Source organism: Hevea brasiliensis, chromosome 7 (assembly GCF_030052815.1).
Source record: "Hevea brasiliensis isolate MT/VB/25A 57/8 chromosome 7, ASM3005281v1, whole genome shotgun sequence".
Taxonomy (NCBI): Eukaryota; Viridiplantae; Streptophyta; class Magnoliopsida; order Malpighiales; family Euphorbiaceae; genus Hevea; species Hevea brasiliensis.
Genome location: NC_079499.1, coordinates 85,515,127 through 85,535,655, shown reverse-complemented (window position 1 = coordinate 85,535,655; position 20,529 = coordinate 85,515,127). Strand labels below are relative to the sequence as shown.

The 20,529-nt window shown below is 39.0% G+C and overlaps 1 non-coding gene across 1 annotated transcript; it reads left to right on the top strand.

Moving 5' to 3' along the window:
• The first annotated feature begins 18,111 nt into the window (after window positions 1–18,111).
• LOC131181840 (small nucleolar RNA R71) lies at window positions 18,112–18,218 on the top strand. The gene has a single exon (XR_009150316.1). It is a non-coding gene; the product is annotated as a small nucleolar RNA R71 (small nucleolar RNA).
• Window positions 18,219–20,529: the final 2,311 nt, after the last annotated feature.

Below are 20,529 nucleotides of genomic sequence, written 5' to 3'. Positions count from 1 at the left end.
CAGTAATTTTAATACACAAGAATAATGTAGCTGAATTTAAACAATGTAATGATGCAAATGCAATTGTGTCCCCCCCAAACTCAAACCAGACATTGTCTCAATGTCAACATAATGTGCAAAATTAGAGCAAATGTACAAAAATTTTAAGCATATTATTTATTAAGCATTTAAAATTTTTGAACATAAAGCAAATAAAAGAGACTTATGGTTACAAGTTAGGACTATGACATGATATTGCAATAAAGATCCTATCCTATAGTCCTAGCTCTAAAAGGCCTCTGATGATGATGATGGTGATGCTAGTGATCCTGGCTCCTCTTTCTCATCATCCTCCTCATCTAGCTTGTCCATTAGCATGTCCAATTTGTTGTGTGCTTCCTGGAGGCTATCCTCGATAGCTCGCATCCTACCGTATATTGTGGTCTCCATGCACTGCAGGTATGCGAGGACCGGATCTGTCGGTGGCAGTGTGTATAGAGGCACTCGAACGGGGGACTCTTTGAACGTTCACCCTTGCCCTTCTTCTTGAGGTTGCGAAGTCTCACCAGGTCCTTTTCTTGCTTCGTTCCTCTGAGGGATGGTGTTTGTGGTGTCTTGGAATGAAGCCGAAGTGGAGGGCAATGGTTGTGACAAGGCCACCAAGCACGATGTGCCCGGTAGGCTGTTGACAGAGCCGTCGAAGATGGTTGCATAGGAAGAAGCCGATGCTGCAGCGCTGTCCAGTTACCATGCACCATAAGAAAAATAGCTTGTTGGTGTTGACAACGCCAAGGCTATCACCACGGCCCATGATGGTGTGGGCGGCAAATCGGTGCATATAGCGCAATACTGGACTAGTGATACCCGTTGATTTGGATTTGCTAGAGTTGTATGGCTCTGAGTTCGGGGCAATGAAACTTCAGAAGTTGATGTTGTTGTACAGCATGTGGTTCCTTGGAATCTCTTGGTGACTGGCGCTGTCAAAGCCAAAGATGGCGTTGAACTCGTCCATGTTCATTACCCGGTCGACACCAAGGAGGTGAAACTCAATCCTGCCCCTATCCTCCCTGTCGGTAGGCCATAAGGTGGCCTTGAAGCTACCCAAAAAATACATCATGGTGTTTTTGTAGGCTGGGAATTGGAGTTGGGCAAACCTTGTCCACCCAAAGCTGTCGAGTAGCCCATTGATTTCATCTTGCAACCCAATTTGCTCCAAAAGCGGAAAATCCATGTATTTGATGGAGGATATTTTTCAATCATGAAGTCTGGTGCATATTTCTTTGTGGGCATCATCACAAAATCCCCAAGGAATGGAGATTTCGAGTTATCGAGCGGGTTATGGCTGTGGTTGTGGTTGAGGCTAGGCTTGTTGAGATGGTTGTGGAGTGGCTACCCTTATTCTTGGACGTTAGGTTGGAGGCTGGGGTGGAGAAGGTGAGGATTCTCTTCTTTGCCTTGAAGAAGAGTTGATCCTTCTTGCAGATCTCTTCACAGGAGCCATGGATGAGTTTTTGGAAGGAGAAGAGTAGGATTTTTAGTGAAGGGAGATGAGATTTGAGAGGTTTTTATAGGCTAGGAAGGGAGGAGATGAAGGGTTTTGTGTTTATGAAGGGTTTTAATGCTAGGGGTGCATTTAAAGAGCCATTAGGACTCTTCATTTTGGGCGATTTGTGCCCCAGGAGTCTTGTCTGCGATGAAATACATAAGTCGTGTATCACTACACGGGTCCCGACATGTAGGGTCGTGTAACTTTCTGCCCGAAATTTTCAAAATCAGTCGTAGTACACGGCCCGTGTAAATTAGCTCTGGGATCCATGTAATTTTCTATTTCTTGAGTTTCTTTATTGGATATTTTACATGGCCCGTGTAAAATACAAGGAGGCCCGTGTAACTTTTCGGCTTTAAGTTATTCAGCTGGAGACATTACACGGCCCGTGTAAATTAGTCTATGGACCCGTGTAACTTTCTGTCTTTCAAAGAGTTAAAAATGCAAGAAATTTATAGACTTTTAGAAAGTTACATGAGGCGTGTAAAACTAATACACGACCCGTGTAATTTTTTGATTTGTCAAATTTTTGGCAAATGAAAAATTTTATCATCACAACATATGAAATGGATGTAAAGTTTAGCAATAGAGCTACTTCCCTGGTTTTCTCCAATTTTCCCTTTTGTGGTTTGGACTGGGTGATTCCTTTCCTCTCTTAATCTCTACTATTTTTTTGTAAAAATTCCTACAAAATGAAATGCTAATGAGTATGAAACAAAAATTAATATGAAAAAGGAAAAGAAGAAAAGAAAAGAAAAAGTCCAGAAAAACTTTTGGGTTGCCTCCCAAGAAGCGCTTGTTTATAGTCTTTAGTTGGATTTTTATGGTCTGTCGGTAGGAGGATCAAGAGTGTAATTGACTTCTGTTTCTATGGGTTCTCCTTAAAAGTAAGGCTTCAGCCTTTACCCATTGACCTTAAATGCACCTGAGGTTTTGCTCCACACTTCTACTGCTCCATGTGGGAAGACTTGGGTGACCTTGAAAGGTCCGGACCATCTTGATTTAAGCTTCCCTAGAAAGAGTTTCAATCTAAAATTGAATAAGAGGACAAGATCTCCTTCTTTTATCTCTTTCCTTGCCATGCGCCTGTCATGCCATCTTTTGGTTTTATCCTTGAAGATTTTGGCATTTCCGTATGCATCCTGTCGGATTTCTTCCAACTCATTCAGTTGTAAGAGCCTTTTATCACTAGCAGCTTTGAGGTCAAAGTTTGGGATCTAAATTGCCCAGTAAGCTTTATGCTCGAGTTCAACAGGGAGATGGCATGATTTTCTATAAACCAGTCGGAAGGGTGTTGTGCCAATTGAGGTTTTATATGCAGTACGATATACCCATAGTTCATCATCTAACTTTATGCACTAGTCCTTCCTGGATCTGTTTCCAGTTTTTTCTAGAATCTGCTTCAGCTCCCTGTTTGAGATTTTTACTTGACCCCTGGTTTGAGGATGATAAGGTGTGGCCACCTTATGAGTCACTCCATACTTTTTCAGTAATGTTTCGAATTGTTGGATGCAGAAGTGACTTCCTCCATCGTTAATTATTGCTCGCGGTGTGCCAAATCTTATGAAGATGTTCTTCTTGAGGAACCTTGTGACCACTCTAGTATCATTGGTTGGTGTTGCAATTGCTTTTACCCATTTTGACATATAATCAACTCTAACCAGAATATACTTATTTCCACGGGAAGAGGGAAATGGGCCCATGAAGTCTATTCCCTATACATCAAACAATTCTATCTCAAGTATACCATGCAGTGGCATTTCATTCCTTCTTGAACTGTTACCTGTTCTTTAGCATTGATCACAACCTAGCACAAAAACAAATGTGGCCAGTAAAACCCTGCTTGCAAAATCTTTGCTGCGGTTTTTGAGGTGCCGAAATGTCCTCCATATAGCGATGAATGGCAGTGATAAATGATACTTTCCATATCTTCCTCTAGTATGTATCTTCTTATCAGCCCATCATTACATCTCTTATACAATAGAGGTTCCTCCCATAAGTAATATCTCACATCTAGGAATTTCTTCCTTTGGTGATAAGTCATGTCTAGAGGTAGTATCCTGCATACAAGAAAATTAACAAAGTCAGCGTACCATAGAGCCTTGGAAAATGCAAGCAATTGCTCATCAGGAAATGAATCATCAATTGGCAAAACTTTGAAGTCAATTATATACTCCAATCTTTGTCTGGAAAGATGGTCAGCTACTACATTCTCATATCCCTTTTTGTCTTTCATTTCAAGGTCAAATTCTTGCAAAAGTAGAATCCATTAAATCAGCCTTGATTTTGCATCCTTCTTGCTCATAAGGTACCGGATTACAACATGATCTATGAATATAATGACTTTTAACCCAATGAGGTAAGATCTGAACTTGTCCATTGCAAACACCACTGCTAGAAATTCCTTCTCTGTGGTGGCATAATTGATTTGCGCATCATCAAGTGTCTTGCTAGCATAATAAATAGCATGGAGCCTTTTATCTTTTCTTTGCCCGAGCACTGCTCCAATTGTAAAGTCACTCGCGTCGCACATCACCTCGAATGGTAGCTTCCAATTTGATGGCTGCATTATTGGTGCTGATATCAGGGCTTCTTTGATCCTGTTAAAGGAGATAAGGCAATTTTCATCAAAATCAAAGGGAACATCTTAACTTAACAAGTTAGTAAGTGGCTTAGCTATTTTGGAAAAGTCCTTGATAAATCTTCTGTAGAATCCTGCATGACCCAAAAAGCTTCGCACTCCCTTGACTGATGTTGGTGGTGGCATGCTTTCAATGATCTCAATTTTTGCTTTATTAACTTCAATTCCTCTTTCTGATATCAAATGTCCTAGAACTATGCCTTCCCTTACCATGAAGTGGCATTTTTCCCAATTTAGGACCAAGTTTGATTCTTCACACCTTTACAACACTTTAGATAAATTAGCTAGGCAATCATTAAAAGTAGTTCCATAGACAAAAAAATCATCCATAAAAACTTCCATGATATCTTCAATATAATCAGAAAAGATAGCCATCATGCATCTTTGAAAAGTAACAGGGGCTTTACAAACACCAAAAGGCATTCTCCTATATGCAAATGTTCCATAAGGACAAGTGCAAGTTATTTTTTCTTGGTCTTCTGGGTGAATAGGAATTTGAAAGAATCCAGAATACCCATCTAGATAACAGAAATAAGAGTGTTTCGCTAATCTTTCTAACATTTGGTCAATGAAGGGGAGACGGAAATGGTCTTTTCTGGTAGCATTGTTCAATTTCCTATAATCTATGCACATTTTCCAACCAGTGACTACTCTAGTAGGGATTAGTTCATTGTTTGCATTTTGGATAATAGTTGTCCCACCTTTCTTAGGAACTACATGTACTGGACTAACCCATTTACTATTAGAAATTGGGTATATGATACCTGTATCTAATAGTTTTAAAATTTCTTTCTTGACTACCTTTTTCATGTTTGGGTTAAGTCTTCTTTCGTGTTCGATTATGGGTTTACTGTTTTCTTCCATGGGTATCCTATGCATGCAAATCGAAGGGTTGATTCCCTTCAGGTCTTCTATCTTATATCCTATGGCTTTGCTATGGATCCTAAGTTCTCTAAGCAATTTTTCCTCTTCTAACTTAGATAGGCTAGCATTGATTATAACAGAATATTTAGAATTTGGGTCCAGAAATGCATACCTTACCAAGGAGGGGGTGGTTTAAGCTCTACCTGTTTGGCATTTTCCTAGAGCTTACCTTTGGTTTGTTCCTCCTTCAACTCCTCCATCTCGGAAGCTTTAGCTAATGGTAGGGGTGGATGAGCTGCTAACTATTGTGCACAAGCTGTTATTTTTGTATTTTCATCATCCACTATGTGCTTGTGCACAATACATGCTTCAAGAGGATCTTTAGGATGTGTCTCATGAAATTCCTTTTCAACTTGTTTGTCAATTATGTCAACCTTGAAGCATTCATCAAGTTGAAATTTGTGTTTCATTGTGTCGAACAAGTTGAACTCCACTTCTTCTTCTCTTACCTTAAGAGTTAGTCCCCCATTTTTTATGTCTATGATAGCTCTGGCAGTTACCAAGAATGGTCTTCCCAATATGATAGGAATTTTAATGTCTTCTTCCATCTCAAGGACAACAAAGTCCACTGGAATGAAGAATTTGCCCACTTTGATAGGAATGTTCCCTAGTATGCCCACAGGATATTTAATAGATCAATCAGCCAGTTGCAATGAGATTGTTGTGGGCTTCAGTTCCCCGATCTCCAGCTTTTTGCATATTGATAGAGGTATTAAACTGATGCTTGCCCCAAGATCGCAAAGGGCCTTGTCTATTTCCTTGTTACCAATGAGGTAAGGTATGGAAAAGCTTCCTGGATCTTTCAACTTTAAAGGTAGTTTGTTTTGCAGTATGGCACTGCACTCCTCTGTTAGAGCTTCTATTCCATAATCTTCTAGCTTTCTTTTCTTTGACTGAATTTCCTTAAGAAATTTGGCATAGGATGGCATCTGAGAAAGTGCTTCAGTGAAGGGGATGTTGATGTAAAGTTTCTGTAAAACTTTTAAAAACTTCCCAAACTGTTTGTCCAATTTTGGCTTTCTGAAATCTCTGAGGAAAAGGTAGGGTAGGCTGGTATGGCTCTAGTAATTTATTTGTCTTCCTTGCTTCCTCTCCCTGATCTTTCTTAGCTTCTTCCTCCTTTTTCTCTGCTTAGCCTTCAGATTTTTCCATTGTTTCCTCTGTCGGTTCTACCTTTGATTGTACTAGAGTTCTCCCACTCCTCAGTGTGACTTCCTTATAATGCTCCCTTGGGTTCATCTCTGGTTGGCTAGGCAGTTTGCCAGTAGCCTTACTTGAAGAACTTGCTTGTTGAGCGATTTGATTCTTTAGCATCTTGTTATGAGTCGCAAGTTAGTCCATTCTGGAAGTCAGTTGTTTAATCAATTCATTTTTTTTGTTGTTGAGCTACTAGGAATCCTTCCATCATGGTTTTCATGGTCATTTTTGGTTCAGGTTGTTGAGGTTAGAGATGCAATGGTGGCTCTACAAAATTTTGACCTCTGCTCTAAATTCCAGGGGGTGCTGGTGGTTTGTACCCTTGTTACTTGTTTATTAACTGGTTTTGCTGATTGGACCATGCAAAATTTGGGTGGTTCCTTCATCCAGGGTTGTAAGTATTTTAATATGGATTGTTGGGCTGCCTCTGTTTGAAGTTTCCTCTATTATTCACATAGTTCATCTGTTCTGTGGGTTCATTGAAATTTTTGTATTCTACACTCATGTATCCTCCTCCTGTAACACCCTCCCTGTAGCAACTCCGTACATTCTACTGTTCCGGTGACCAGTGTTGGTCCGAACAGCTAGAACAATCGGAAAAATATTTAAACTAAAGTGAGGGACCATAGTTAACTCAAATATTAATAAGAAAAATTTTGTAAAAATTTTAGAAATAAAATACAACTAAGTCAAATGAGCCGGTGCCCAAGCGATGGGTAACCTAGTGGGACCCGAGAGAAAAATCATAAAATAATTTTTGGGACTCCAGAGAAGGGTTATTGAGGTTCCTATGGCATTAGAATGCCAAGAAAATATTTAGAAAAATTTTTCAATCGGTACAGACAATTTTGACCCGTTAAGCCAAACGGAGGGCATTTTGGTCATTTCGCCTTCAGAGGTGATTGTTGGCCGACTTGTCCAGTTAAGTAAATAATTATTATGACATAAAATATGAATAAATATTGCTAGAAATTAAATTGAAATTTGGTAGAAAAGAAAAGAAAAGAAAAATGAAGGAAATTAGGGATAATGACATCACATGATGTCATTTATATACCCTCCACCAATCACCATTCAACAAGCCTTCTTAAAACAATTAAAAGAGACAAAATGGACCCAAAAATTCTGGTGTTTTCTCCTTCTTCTTTAGCCAACCGTGAGTTTCTCCTTCTTCCTCCATAACTCTCATTCTCTCATACCTTCAATCTTTGATTTCTCACCCCAAAACCCTTAGGTCCCTTCACTAAAATTTGTCACCCAACCTTGCTAGAGTGGTTGGAAGCCAAGAAAACAAAAGAAAGTGGAAGAAAGTGAGGTGTGAACAAGCTTAGAAAATCACCAAAGAGGTTAGTGCCATAACTTTTGCTTTTACATCTTTCTAATCATGAATTTGAGCTAAGTTAAGTTAAAAATTTGACAAAAATTGAATAAATGAAGCATGGTTATATTCCATGAAGTTTTGGCAGCCTTGACATGAGTTAGGGTTAGGAGAAATCTTTGGTTTAAAGTGACATATTGCTGCCCCTCTTATAAATTATATGATTAGTATAGCAAATTAGGAGTGGGATGCATGAATTGGAGCCTTGGTCAATTAGGGTTAGGGTTTTGGAGAGAAACTTGGACCTTGCTTAGGTAATGGAGAATGAACATTCTAATGGTCAATTAGTGACCATTTTAGGTAAGTTGGCCATAATTTGGAGTGAACTATAGCATTACAAACTGATTTGATGTGGCTGCCTAGTGAGAGCAGTAGGTGTGGCTGTGAGTCCAGCCTGTTTGGACAGCCATAACTTTGGCTGTGTAGGTTCAATTGGTGTTTGGCCAATTGTACATGAAACTAGACATATAATGGCACAATTTTGGTGAAGAAACCATGCCCAAAAGACCAAAGCAAGTGGACCAAAAACTGGCCCCAATCCGGATGTCCTGCAACCAGATTCTGCAGAATGACTAAATAAATAGTAATTGTTCATTTGGCAATAATTCATTGTAGAATGGCCCAATTGACCTGACATTTTTACATCAAAAATTTAAGATATAGAAAAACAACTTTCATGAAGAAACATACTCCAAATTATGATCAGAACCTATCCAACAAGGCAGTTGAAGTCACTGTTCACTGCACTGTAGATATGGTCAGTTCTGCAATTTTTCAATCCGGCCAGCTGTGGTTTTTGGACCATAACTGGAGCTACAAAACTCCAAATGGAGTGATTCAAGAAAATAAATTCAACTAGACAAAATAAGGAACAACTTTCATGTTTATCATTTTCTCAAATTCTCATCTTATGACAACTAATGGAACAGTAAAGTTTAGGTATGAAAACTGAAAAATTATGCTCCCTTAGTTTAAGCTTAGAAATGGTATTGGTGATTAATGCCAACAAGTTTTGAATGCAAAATGTGGTATGTTGGGAGTGTCAAAACCAATGTACCTATTTTATATGCAAAAGTCAACATTTTTGTTGACTAATGAAGTGAATAGTAACATCAAAACTTGAAATCCAAAAATTGAAGAATTCTAAAGCATCAAATGCCCTAGTATACCTAACAAGATTGGTTTGGATAGTTTGGCATGCCAATAGGGTTCAGTTAGCAGTATTGCACATGGCATTATGCCATTCTGTGATTTTATGGCTTTTAGCCATTTTGACATTGTGTTGAGACTTGGCCTTGTGCCTCATATTATTTATAGCTTGTTAGTCATTACATTACACCGGAGATACATATGTGACCGATGGTGTGATGGCGAGGTACTTGATACCCGGTGCGGTTACCCATTTATCCGATCCGATCGTTCAGTATAGGTTACTTGGGCAACCAAAAGAATGAAAGTGGATAAAGTTAACGAAATAAATGATTATAACTAGTACAAAACAAGTAAAACATCGATACATTCAATGCATATTTATTACTATTATTTCTTTTTATTTTATTATTGGCACCACTAAGCATATTTGCTTAGCGCGTTGCTTTTGCCATGCGTGAGTTACGGAGATCTTGATCGAGAGCCCAGTAGACCGCAAACTGGGTGAGACCATCCTGCAGCTCTGCATAGTGTCCGTGTCACCTCACCATCTTCAGTGCATTGGTAGGACACTAGGTTTCATTTTGGTATTTTGGAACTAATTTTTTTTTTATTTTCTCATATGTAATTGAACTTATGTAATGTATTTTGATGTCCATGTAAAAAAAATAAAAATTGTGGTTATGAATGTAAAATTTGAGTATTTATTTATTGCTTGTATATGAGTATCATGAGAAATGAATGTTTGAGTAATGGAAAGGTTGTTGAAAATCATATTAAGACTTTGTTGATAAAATGGAGTTGGGATTGTTTGGAAATGATTTTGGAAGTGTTTTTCACAAGTTCCGAAGAACTGTTTTCTCCATTTTTAGTCGGTACTCTGCCGGATTTTCTATAAAATTTTCGGAACCTCAAATAAATTATAATGTCAATAAATGACTTAAATGAATTATATTTCACAAGTTATATTCAAAACTATGATCAAAATTAATTAAGATAAAATAGAGTGTTCCAGTACACCGTGTGACATATCTTACTCGGATATACTGTAGACGGGTAAGGGGTGTCACATTTAGTGGTATCAGAGCACGGTTTAGGCGTTTCTGGGCCTAGATTGAGTCCATACCATGCATTGCATTTGTAAGAGTCGAGGTGACACTAATGCAGATCTGTTTGTCTTTCTTATTTTGAATAGGATATGGACCCTACATCACAGAGGGCAGTTGAGGAGGAAGTGGAGAGTCATGCTCCACCTGCAGCAGTTGAGACTGGGGGTATGGGAGAACCTGCTACGCCAGCTCAAGCAGAGCTTGCTCAGCCTCCACAGGCCATGTTCCAGCAAATGGCCGAATTTTTCAAACAAATGGCTGGGGTAATGCCACCACCACCACCACCTCCACAACCAAAATCACACCTGGAAAAATTGAGAAAGTTTGGAGCGGTGGACTTCTTTGGCAAGAGAAAAGATGATTCTGTTGCAGCCGAGAATTGGTTGAACAGAATAGGCAGAGTTTTAAAACAACTCCACTGCACTATAGAGCAAAATTTAGAAGCTGTCATATCTTTGTTACAAGATGATGCATATGAATGGTGGGACACGATATCCAGTAAAGTGCAGCCAGAAGTTATAACTTGGGACTTCTTCCTCTCAGAATTTAAGAAGAAATATGTGGGTAGTGTATACCTGGAAGAGAGAAGAAGAGAGTTCATTAATCTGAGGCAGAGGCAGAGACAGCTGTCAGTTGCCGAGTATGAAAAGGAATTTGTTAGATTGAGCCACTATGGAAGGGAGATAGTCCCTAATGAGGCTGAAAGGTGTAAGAGATTTGAAGAGGGACTAAATGACAACATAAAGATCATGATCACTGCCTTGGGAATTACCGACTTCACTAAGTTAGTGGAAGCTGCAATAAAGGTTGAAAAAGTAAGAATCAGTGAGCAGACTAGAAGGGAAAGACAGCAGAAGAGGGGCCCAGGTCAGTCTAGTTCATCTCCTGCATTTGGGAAGAAGTTCAAGGGTCCACCTACACAGAGTTCAGGTCAACTACAAGGTCAGGGTAAGTCTCAGGGGCCCAGGCCACAGTTTACCCCTAGGAGAGGTCAGTCCACACCATCAGTGGGCAGCTCTCCAGGGATGGGGTTTAGGGGACCAGTCCCAGCATCTTCTGTATGTCCACATTGCCTGAAGTGGCACAAGGGGGAGTGTTGGAGAGTGGCGGTGCTGCTAAGGTGTGGGTCAACAGAGCATCGGTTGAGAAGCGTCCCACGCAGAACCACTACTGTTGCTCCAGCATAGCGTGACAGATTTGCTCTGCACCACAAAGGGTAGGAAATGCAGCAAAGGCGGCGATGGGATCATCTCGAGAGGCTGCATCCGAGCCAGAGAAGGCGATAATGGACCACCTGCCAGAGCTTATGCCATGAGAGCTCAGGAGGAGCAAGATGCCCCAGACGTCATCAGGGGTACGTTCTCCCTTTACAATACATCTGTGCATGCATTGGTGGATCCAGGATCCACTCATTCATACATCTGCATCAACCTACCCGTAGAAAGGGGGATACTAGTAGGGGAGAGTGACCAAGACATTCTGGTCACTAATCCATTGGGCCACAGTGTAGTGGTGAACAAAGTATACAAGGGTTGCGTTAAGGATTGAGGTATGAATTCTTGGCAGACCTGATTGAGTTGCCTTTCCATGAGTTTGACGTGATTTTGGGAATGGACTGGTTGTCACATCATCAGGCAATAGTTGATTGCAAATTGAAGAGAATTTCTCTGAAAACTTCAGAGGGTAATGAGATCACTGTTGTGGGTGAAAGGACAGATTTCCTGTCCAATGTTATCTCAGCCACAGTTGCAAGAAGAATGATGAGAAAAGGCTGTGAAGCCTACTTAGCACATGTGGTGGATACTAGGCAGGCTAAGCCAAACCTGAGTGATATAACCACAGTAAGAGACTTCCCAGAAGTATTTCCTGAAGAATTGCCTGGTTTGCCTCCAGAAAGAGAAGTTAAATTTGCTATTGAGACATTGCCGAGTACAGCACCCATTTCCATTGCTCCTTATAGGATGGCATCCACTGAATTAAGGGAGTTGAAAACTCAGTTGCAAGAGTTTCTTGATAAGGGGTTCATACGCCCCAGTGTGTCACCATGGGGAGCTCCAGTGCTGCTTGTGAAGAAGAAGGATGGGACTTTGAGGCTTTGCATTGATTACCGGCAGTTGAATAAAGTGACTGTGAAGAACAAATATCCGTTGCCTAGAATTGATGATCTGTTTGATCAGTTGAAGGGAGCAGGAGTATTTTCCAAAATTGATCTCAGATCAAGGTATCATCAGTTGAGGGTGAAGGATGTAGATGTGCCAAAGACTGCATTGAGGACCCGGTATGGGCATTATGAGTTTCTGGTGATGCCCTTTGGCCTAACAAATGCACCAGCTGCATTTATGGACCTTATGAACCGTATCTTCCATCCATACCTAGATCGGTTCGTAGTGGTCTTTATTGATGATATTTTGGTGTATTCCATGACCAGGGAAGAACATGATGAGCATTTGAGGATTGTTCTGCAAACCCTGAGAGAAAAGAAGCTGTATGCTAAGTTGTCCAAGTGTGACTTCTGGTTAAATGAAATTGCATTCCTTGGACACATAGTGTCAGCTGATGGGATTAGGTGGATCCCAAGAAAATAGAAGCGATGATGGAATGGAAGCCTCCCGTAAATACAAGCGAGGTCGGAAGCTTCTTGGGGCTAGCTGGGTATTACAGAGATTTGTGAAGGATTTTCCTTAATAGCTGCTCCAATGACCAAGTTGTTACACAAGAATGTCGGTTATTTGGAATGACAAGTGTCGCACCAGTTTTGAGAAGTTGAAGGCTATGTTGACGGAGGCACCGGTGTGCTGCCGGTGTCGAGAAAGGACTTTGTGGTCTCTGATGATGCCTCTCATAATGGGTTAGGGTGTGTATTGATGCAAGAGGGAAGGTGGTCACTTATGCTTCCGAGCTAAGGCCACATGAACAAAATTACCCTACCCATGATCTAGAGCTTGCGGCAATTATCTTCGCCCGAAGATATGGAGGCATTACTTGTATGGTGAAAAGTGCTACATTTACGGACCATAAAAGCACGAAATACCGCCAACCTGAAGGAGCTCAACCTTAGACAGAGATGATGGATTGAGTTCCTGAAGGATTATGATTGTGTAATTGACTACCATCCTGGGAAGGCAAATGTAGTTGCTGATGCTTTGAGCAGAAAATCCATCACAGCTTTGAGATCATTGAATGCCCGTCTATCTTTGGTTCGAGATGGAGCTATTTTGGCTGAGTTGCAAGTGAGGCCAAACCTATTACAGCAGATTTTAGATAGGCAGAAAATAGATGAGAAGCTAATGGCTACTGTGAGCAAAATCTCTGAGGGAAAAGCAACTGACTATGAGGTGAAAGCAAATGGGTGTCTCTACTACAAAGGAAGAGTATGTGTACCAGATAATGGGGAATTGAAAGCCAGTATTCTGAAAGAGGCACATACCAGTGTTTATGCTATGCACCCAGGAAGTACAAAGATGTATCATGATCCAAGCTTGATATTGGTGGCACAGTATGAAGAAAGACATAGCTGACTATGTGACTAAATGTTTGACATGTCAGCAAGTCAAGGAAGAACATCAAGTTCCATCGGGTTTGCTACAGCTTATACGCATACTTGAATGGAAATGGGATCGGGTTACCATGGATTTTGTAAGTGGTCTACCTCTCACCCAGAAGAAACATGATGCAGTATGGGTGATAGTTGATAGATTGACAAAGTCAGCACACTTTCTGCCAGTTAGGACTTACTACTCACTGGAGAAGTTAGCAGAATTGTATATCAGTGAGATAGTTAGACTGTATGGAATTCCACTTTCCATTATATCTGATCGAGACCCAAGGTTTACATCGAGATTTTGGAAGAAGTTGCATGAGTCCTTGGGTACACAACTCCATTTCAACACAGCATTCCATCCTCAGACGGATGGGCAATCCGAAAGAGTAGTCTAGGTAAACAATTGAACCAATTGAATTAATGCAACTATTGAATTAAAATGATAATAATAACATGAAATATATGTCAGGTCCTTGAGGATATGCTGAGGGGTTGTGTCATTGAGTTTGAGAGAAATTGGGATAGATACCTCCCACTGGCAGAATTTGCATACAACAATAGCTACCAAGCTAGTATCCAAATGGCCCCGTATGAAGCACTGTATGGGAGGAAATGTAGAACTCCAGTGTCTTTGGGTGAATTGGCGAACAAGCGGTGGGGCGGATCTGGTGAAACAGATCGAGGAGAAAGTGAAACTAATCAAAGCCAATCAAGGTTGCCTCGCAGACATGTAAATCTTATGCCAACCTGAAGAGAAAAGAAATAGAATATGCGGTTGGCGACAAAGTGTTCCTCAAGGTGTCACCGTGGAAGAAGGTATTGAGGTTTGGAAGAAAAGGTAAGTTAAGCCCTAGGTTCATTGGCCCATATGAAGTCATTGAACGTGTGGGTCCAGTGGCCTATAGGCTAGCTTTACCACCAGAGCTGGACAAGATCCACAATGTGTTCCACGTGTCCGTGCTCAGAAGATACCGCTCAGATCCTTCACATGTCATCTCCAGGGAAGAAATTGAAATACAGCCGGATTTGACATATGAAGAAGAACCTCTACGGATCCTGGCTCGGGAAGTGAAAGAGTTGAGAAATAAGCAGATTCCACTGGTGAAAGTGCTTTGGAGGCACCATAACACCGAGAAGGCAACTTGGGAAAGTGAAGAAACGATGAGGCAACAAATCCCTCAACTGTTTGCATCAGGTAAATTTCGAGGACGAAATTTAAATTAGAGGGGAAGAGTTGTAACACCCTCCCTGTAGCAACTCAGACATTCTCTTATTAGGTGACCAATATTGGTCCGGACAGCTAGAACGATTGGAAAAATATTTAAACTAAAGTGAGGGACCATAGTTAACTCAAATATTAATAAGAAAAATTTTGTAAAAATTTTAGAAATAAAATACAACTAAGTCAAATGAGCCGGTGCCCAAGCGATGGGTAACCCAGTGGGAAGTTGCGGTTCTCGCAACTAGGAGCCCTAGACCCGAGAGAAAAATCATAAAATAATTTTTGGGACTCCAGAGAAGGGTTATTGAGGTTCCTATGGCATTAGAATGCCAAGAAAATATTTAGAAAAAATTTTCAATCGGTACAGGCAATTTTGACCCGTTAAGCCAAATGGAGGGCATTTTGGTCATTTCGCCTTCAGAGGCGATTTTTGGCCGACTTGTCCAGTTAAGTAAATAATTATTATGACATAAAATATAAATAAATATTGCTAGAAATTAAATTGAAATTTGGTAGAAAAGAAAAGAAAAGAAAAATGAAGGAAATTAAGGATAATGACATCACATGATGTCATTTACATACCCTCCACCAATCACCATTCAACAAGCCTTCTTAAAACAATTAAAAGAGACAAAATGGACCCAAAAATTCTGGTGTTTTCTCCTTCTTCTTCAGCCAGCCGTGAGTTTCTCCTTCTTCCTCCATAACTCTCATTCTCTCATACCTTCAATCTTTGATTTCTCACCCCAAAACTCTTAGGTCCCTTCACTAAAATTTGTCACCCAACCTTGCTAGAGTGGTTGGAAGCCAAGAAAACAAAAGAAAGTGGAAGAAAGTGAGGTGTGAACAAGCTTAGAAAATCACCAAAGAGGTTAGTGCCATAACTTTTGCTTTTACATCTTTCTAATCATGAATTTGAGCTAAGTTAAGTTAAAAATTTGACAAAAATTGAATAAATGAAGCATGGTTATATTCCATAAAGTTTTGGCAGCCTTGACATGAGTTAGGGTTAGGAGAAATCTTTGGTTTAAAGTAACATATTGCTGCCCCTCTTATAAATTATATGATTAGTATAGCAAATTAGGAGTGGGATGCATGAATTGGAGCCTTGGTCAGTTAGGGTTAGGGTTTTGGAGAGAAACTTGGACCTTGCTTAGGTAATGGAGAATTAACATTCTAATGGTCAATTAGTGACCATTTTAGGTAAGTTGGCCATAATTTGGAGTGAACTATAGCATTACAAACTGATTTGATGTGGCTGCCTAGTGAGAGCAGTAGGTGTGGCTGTGAGTCCAGCCTGTTTGGACAGCCATAACTTTGGCTGTGTAGGTTCAATTGGTGTTTGGGAAATTGGATATGAAACTAGACATATAATGGCACAATTTTGGTGAAGAAACCATGCCCAAAAGAGTAAAGCAAGTGGACCAAAAACTGGCCCCAATCCGGATGTCCTGCAACCAGATTCTGCAGAATGACTAAACTGTTCATTTGGCCATAACTCATTGTAGAATGGCCCAATTGACCTGAAATTTTTATAGCAACAAGTTAAGATATAGAAAAACAACTTTTATGAAGAAACCTACCCCAAATTATGACCAGAACCTATCCAACAAGGCAGTTGCAGTCACTGTTCACTGCACTGTAGATATGGTCAGTTCTGCAATTTTTCAATCCGGCCAGCTGTGGTTTTTGGACCCTAAATGGAGCTAAAAAACTCCAAATTTAGTGATTCGAAAAAAGAAATTCAACTAGACAAAATAAGGAACAACTTTCATGTTTATCATTTCCTCAAATTCTCACTACAACAGCAACTAATGGAACAGTAAAGTTTAGGTATGAAAACTGAAAAATTCTGCTCCCTTAGTTTAAGCTTAGAAATGGTATTGGTGATTAATGCCAACAAGTTTTGAATGAAAAATGTGGTATGTTGGGAGTTTCAAAACCAATGTACCTATTTTCTATGCAAAAGTCAACATTTTTGTTGACTAATGAATGAATAGTAACATCAAAACTTGAAATCCAAAAATTGAAGAATTCTAAAGCATCAAATGCCCTAGTATACCTAACAAGATTGGTTTGGATAGTTTGGCATGCCAATAGGGTTCAGTTAGTAGTACTGCACATGGCATTATGCCATTCTGTGATTTTATGGCCTTTAGCCATTTTGACATTGTGTTGAGACTTGGCCTCGTGCCTCATATTATTTACTGACTTGTTAGCCGCTTACATTACTGCCGAGATACATATGTGACCGATGGTGTGACGGCGAGGTACTTGATACCCGGTGCGGTTTACCGTTTATCCATCCGATCGTTCAAGATAGGTTACTTGGGCAGCAAAAGAATGAAAGTGGATAAAGTTAACGAAATAAATGATTATAACGAGTACAAAACAAGTAAAACATCGATACATTCAATGCATATTTATTACTGTTATTTCTTTTTATTTTATTATTGGCACCACTAAGCATATTTGCTTAGCGCATTGCTTTTTCCACGTGTAGGTTCTGGAGATACTGATCGAGAGCCCAGTAGACCGCAGACTGGGTGAGACTATTCTGCAGCTCTGCATAGTGTCCGTGTCACCTCACCATCTTCAGTGCATTGGTAGGACACTAGGTTTCATTTTGGTATTTTGTAACTAATTTTTTTTTTATTTTCTCATATGTAATTGAACTTATGTAATGTATTTTGATATCCATGTAAAAAAAATAAAAATTGTGGTTATGAATGTAAAATTTGAGTATTTATTTATTACTTGTATATGAGTATCATGAGAAATGAATGTTTGAGTAATGGAAAGGTTGTTGAAAATCATATTAAGACTTTGTTGATAAAATGGAGTTGGGATTGTTTGGAAATGATTTTGCAAGTGTTTTTCATAGGTTGCGAAGAACTGTTTTCTCCATTTTTAGCCGGTACTCTGCCAGATTTTCTGTAAAATTTTCGAAACCTCAAATAAATTATAATGTCAATAAATGACTTAAATGAATTATATTTCACAAGTTATATTCAAAACTTTGATCAAAATTAATTAAGATAAAATAGAGTGTTCCGGTACACCGTGTGACATATCTTACTCGGATATACTGTAGACGGGTAAGGGGTGTCACACCTCCATAGCTGTTTTCATGTTGACTGTTTGTACTAACTGCGTTGGCTTGCATTCTTTCGAGTTTCCTTGTGAGCTGATCAAACTGAGCATTTATCATGCTCAGGGCGTCTACTTCCAAGACCCCTACGGTTTTTCTTGCATTTTCTCTTTCATTTGACCACTCATAATTATGGTATGCAACCCTTTCTAGAAGTTCAAGTGCTTGTGGCACTATTTTCTCCATTAGATCACCTTCTGCAACTAAATCAACTGTGCTCCTTGTAGAGGGTAGTAACCCATTATAGAAATTTTGCACTAATAGCCAATCTTCTATGCCATGGTGCGGACATTCCCTCTGCAGGTCTTTATATCTTTCCCATGCGTCATAGAGTGATTCTCCTTCCTTTTGTCTGAAGGTGTTGAGCTCAAGCCTCAGTTTTGCAGTCTTTGTAGGTGGAAAATACCTTGCTAGAAAAGCTTGAGAGAGGTTCTCCCAAGTGGTGAACGTTCCAGCCGGTTGAGAAAGTAACCACTTCCTTGCTCTGTCTCGAAGGGAGAATGGGAATGCTCTGAGTCTTATTGCTTGATCAGACACTCCATTCATCTTGAATGTGTCACATAGGGTAAGAAAGTTACATGGGTCCCTGCAGATTACACGGGTTTACTTACATGACCCGTATACTTGTGTTTCTCATCGATTCTCTTGGCTTTCTTCTGACAAAGAGTTACACAGGTCTAGGGCTTGGTTTACACAACCTGTGTACTTTGTATCAGCAGCAATTCTCTGTTTCTTGACTCCTCCAAGCTTTCCTTTTCACTCCTATACATTTGGGGCTTCACCCAAACACTTGAAATGATGCAGAAAACATGGAATTAAGGGCTTTACAATAGAAATTACTAAAACTAATGAAATCAATTATTATGCATGAAAATACTTGCCTAAATGCTATGAAATAATATGCAAATGTGCTTAAAAACATCTATACAATTCAAGTGTATCAATGCCAAATTTGAGTTTAGCGGTCATTAATGCATCACATTTCATGTTTATCATTTTGCTTTGCTTTATTATACCTCTGTCATACTTATGTATCAAAAATCCAGAAAAATTTTTCAATTTTTAAACTTTTTCAAAAATTTTTATCTTAGAACTATAACTAAAAACCTTAATAAGCCAATAATTGATCTCTATTGAAAAGAGGAATGGATGTAACTAGATAGGAAAAAAGACTTTAATGTATTGTATGTGAAAAATTTAATTGCCTAAGTGAAGTCAAACTAATTAAACCCCTTCATAGCTATTAGTTTATCATATTAGACTTGTAAAATTAGGAGAAAATTTTTAAAATATGAACAAACCTTAACATGCCTCACCAACCCTAGAACATGTCTCTTGGATTTATTGAGGTGAAATCTTAGTATATGCTTGATAAGAGATTATTAAAGCATTCTTCGTTTATAAACTCATCATAGCCTTAACCACCCAAAATCAAATTTTCACCCTTTATAGCCAATTTGAGTTTACATTTATTCCCTTGTATTATTTTTAATAACCCAAAACATTACCTTAGCCCTTAGCCTAAATTCTTATCCTACCCTATGAACAAGCTAAAGTGTATAGGTGAAAAGTATGCTAGGTGTATACAAAGAGAGAAAATATGGAAAGAGGGTACGAAAACTCAAAAAGAAGTGCACGTGTGTAGTAAAAAATATAAAAGAATTATCCTCCCAACCCATAAAAATTAATGAATTTGGGGGTAAGCATAAAAGTGACATAAATACAAAATTAAGAAAAATAGGTAAAGACGTCCCAAGGTAAGCATCAAGCAAGCATACTTGGCATTAAGAACCAAATGCTTCTCCTTTCCATGTAAAAATAGAGAAAAATAAACCTAGTGTATTTGGAACTTTTGCATAATGGCAACCCTTATATTTGTATGCCCTAAAACCTTTTCATTGGCAGCTAAGTCATTATCCTCTAACCCCATTACCACCCTTTTAAAGAGCTTTTGATCTTTTGAAAGGTATATGCTACATTAGTGGAGATAGGAAACTGAGGTATGCTTATGGATTTGGAGATATATCACCCCACTTCATCATAATCATCCATAATAGAGGCAATTTTCGGAAAGTAAGTATTTCTCAAATATATCCTGGTAAAATAGGTTATTTGTGACTTATTTATGGCCTTGCAATTGAAATGATTGGTTGAAACTCCATGAGAGGGATGAAATTCTAATAGGTGATATCTCTATTGTTGCACTCATTTCATATAGGCATTTTAAGATAGTTTTGCATCCATTTTGCCCTTATATTTTAGTATATTTTATGTTTTTAGCTTTATTTTAGCTTATTTGCTAACTTTAGTTACTTTATATTTGATTTTTGTAATTTTGTTGTTTTTTATAGGTTTTTGTGGCAAATTGAGGGCGAATGAAGGCATTAAGAATTGATTTTAAGAAATTTGGAGTCCTTTAAGTGTTAATAGTATGCCCTAGAGTATATCATTTAGTATGTATCTTGTACCTATTTTTATTAATAAAAGGCATTTCCACTTTTCCGTTTACATAATATATTTATGTGTAATAGAAAAGGTCCATTGATATTTTGTTAGAAATTCTATTCTTAAGTTGTTAAGAATATGAGTGACAGTATTTTTAGTACAAAGTATCATAAATAGGTTCACAATTGAGGATACTTCATAATAAGGACATGACTTATCCAGAAAGATTGTATTCATGTTTGTTCCC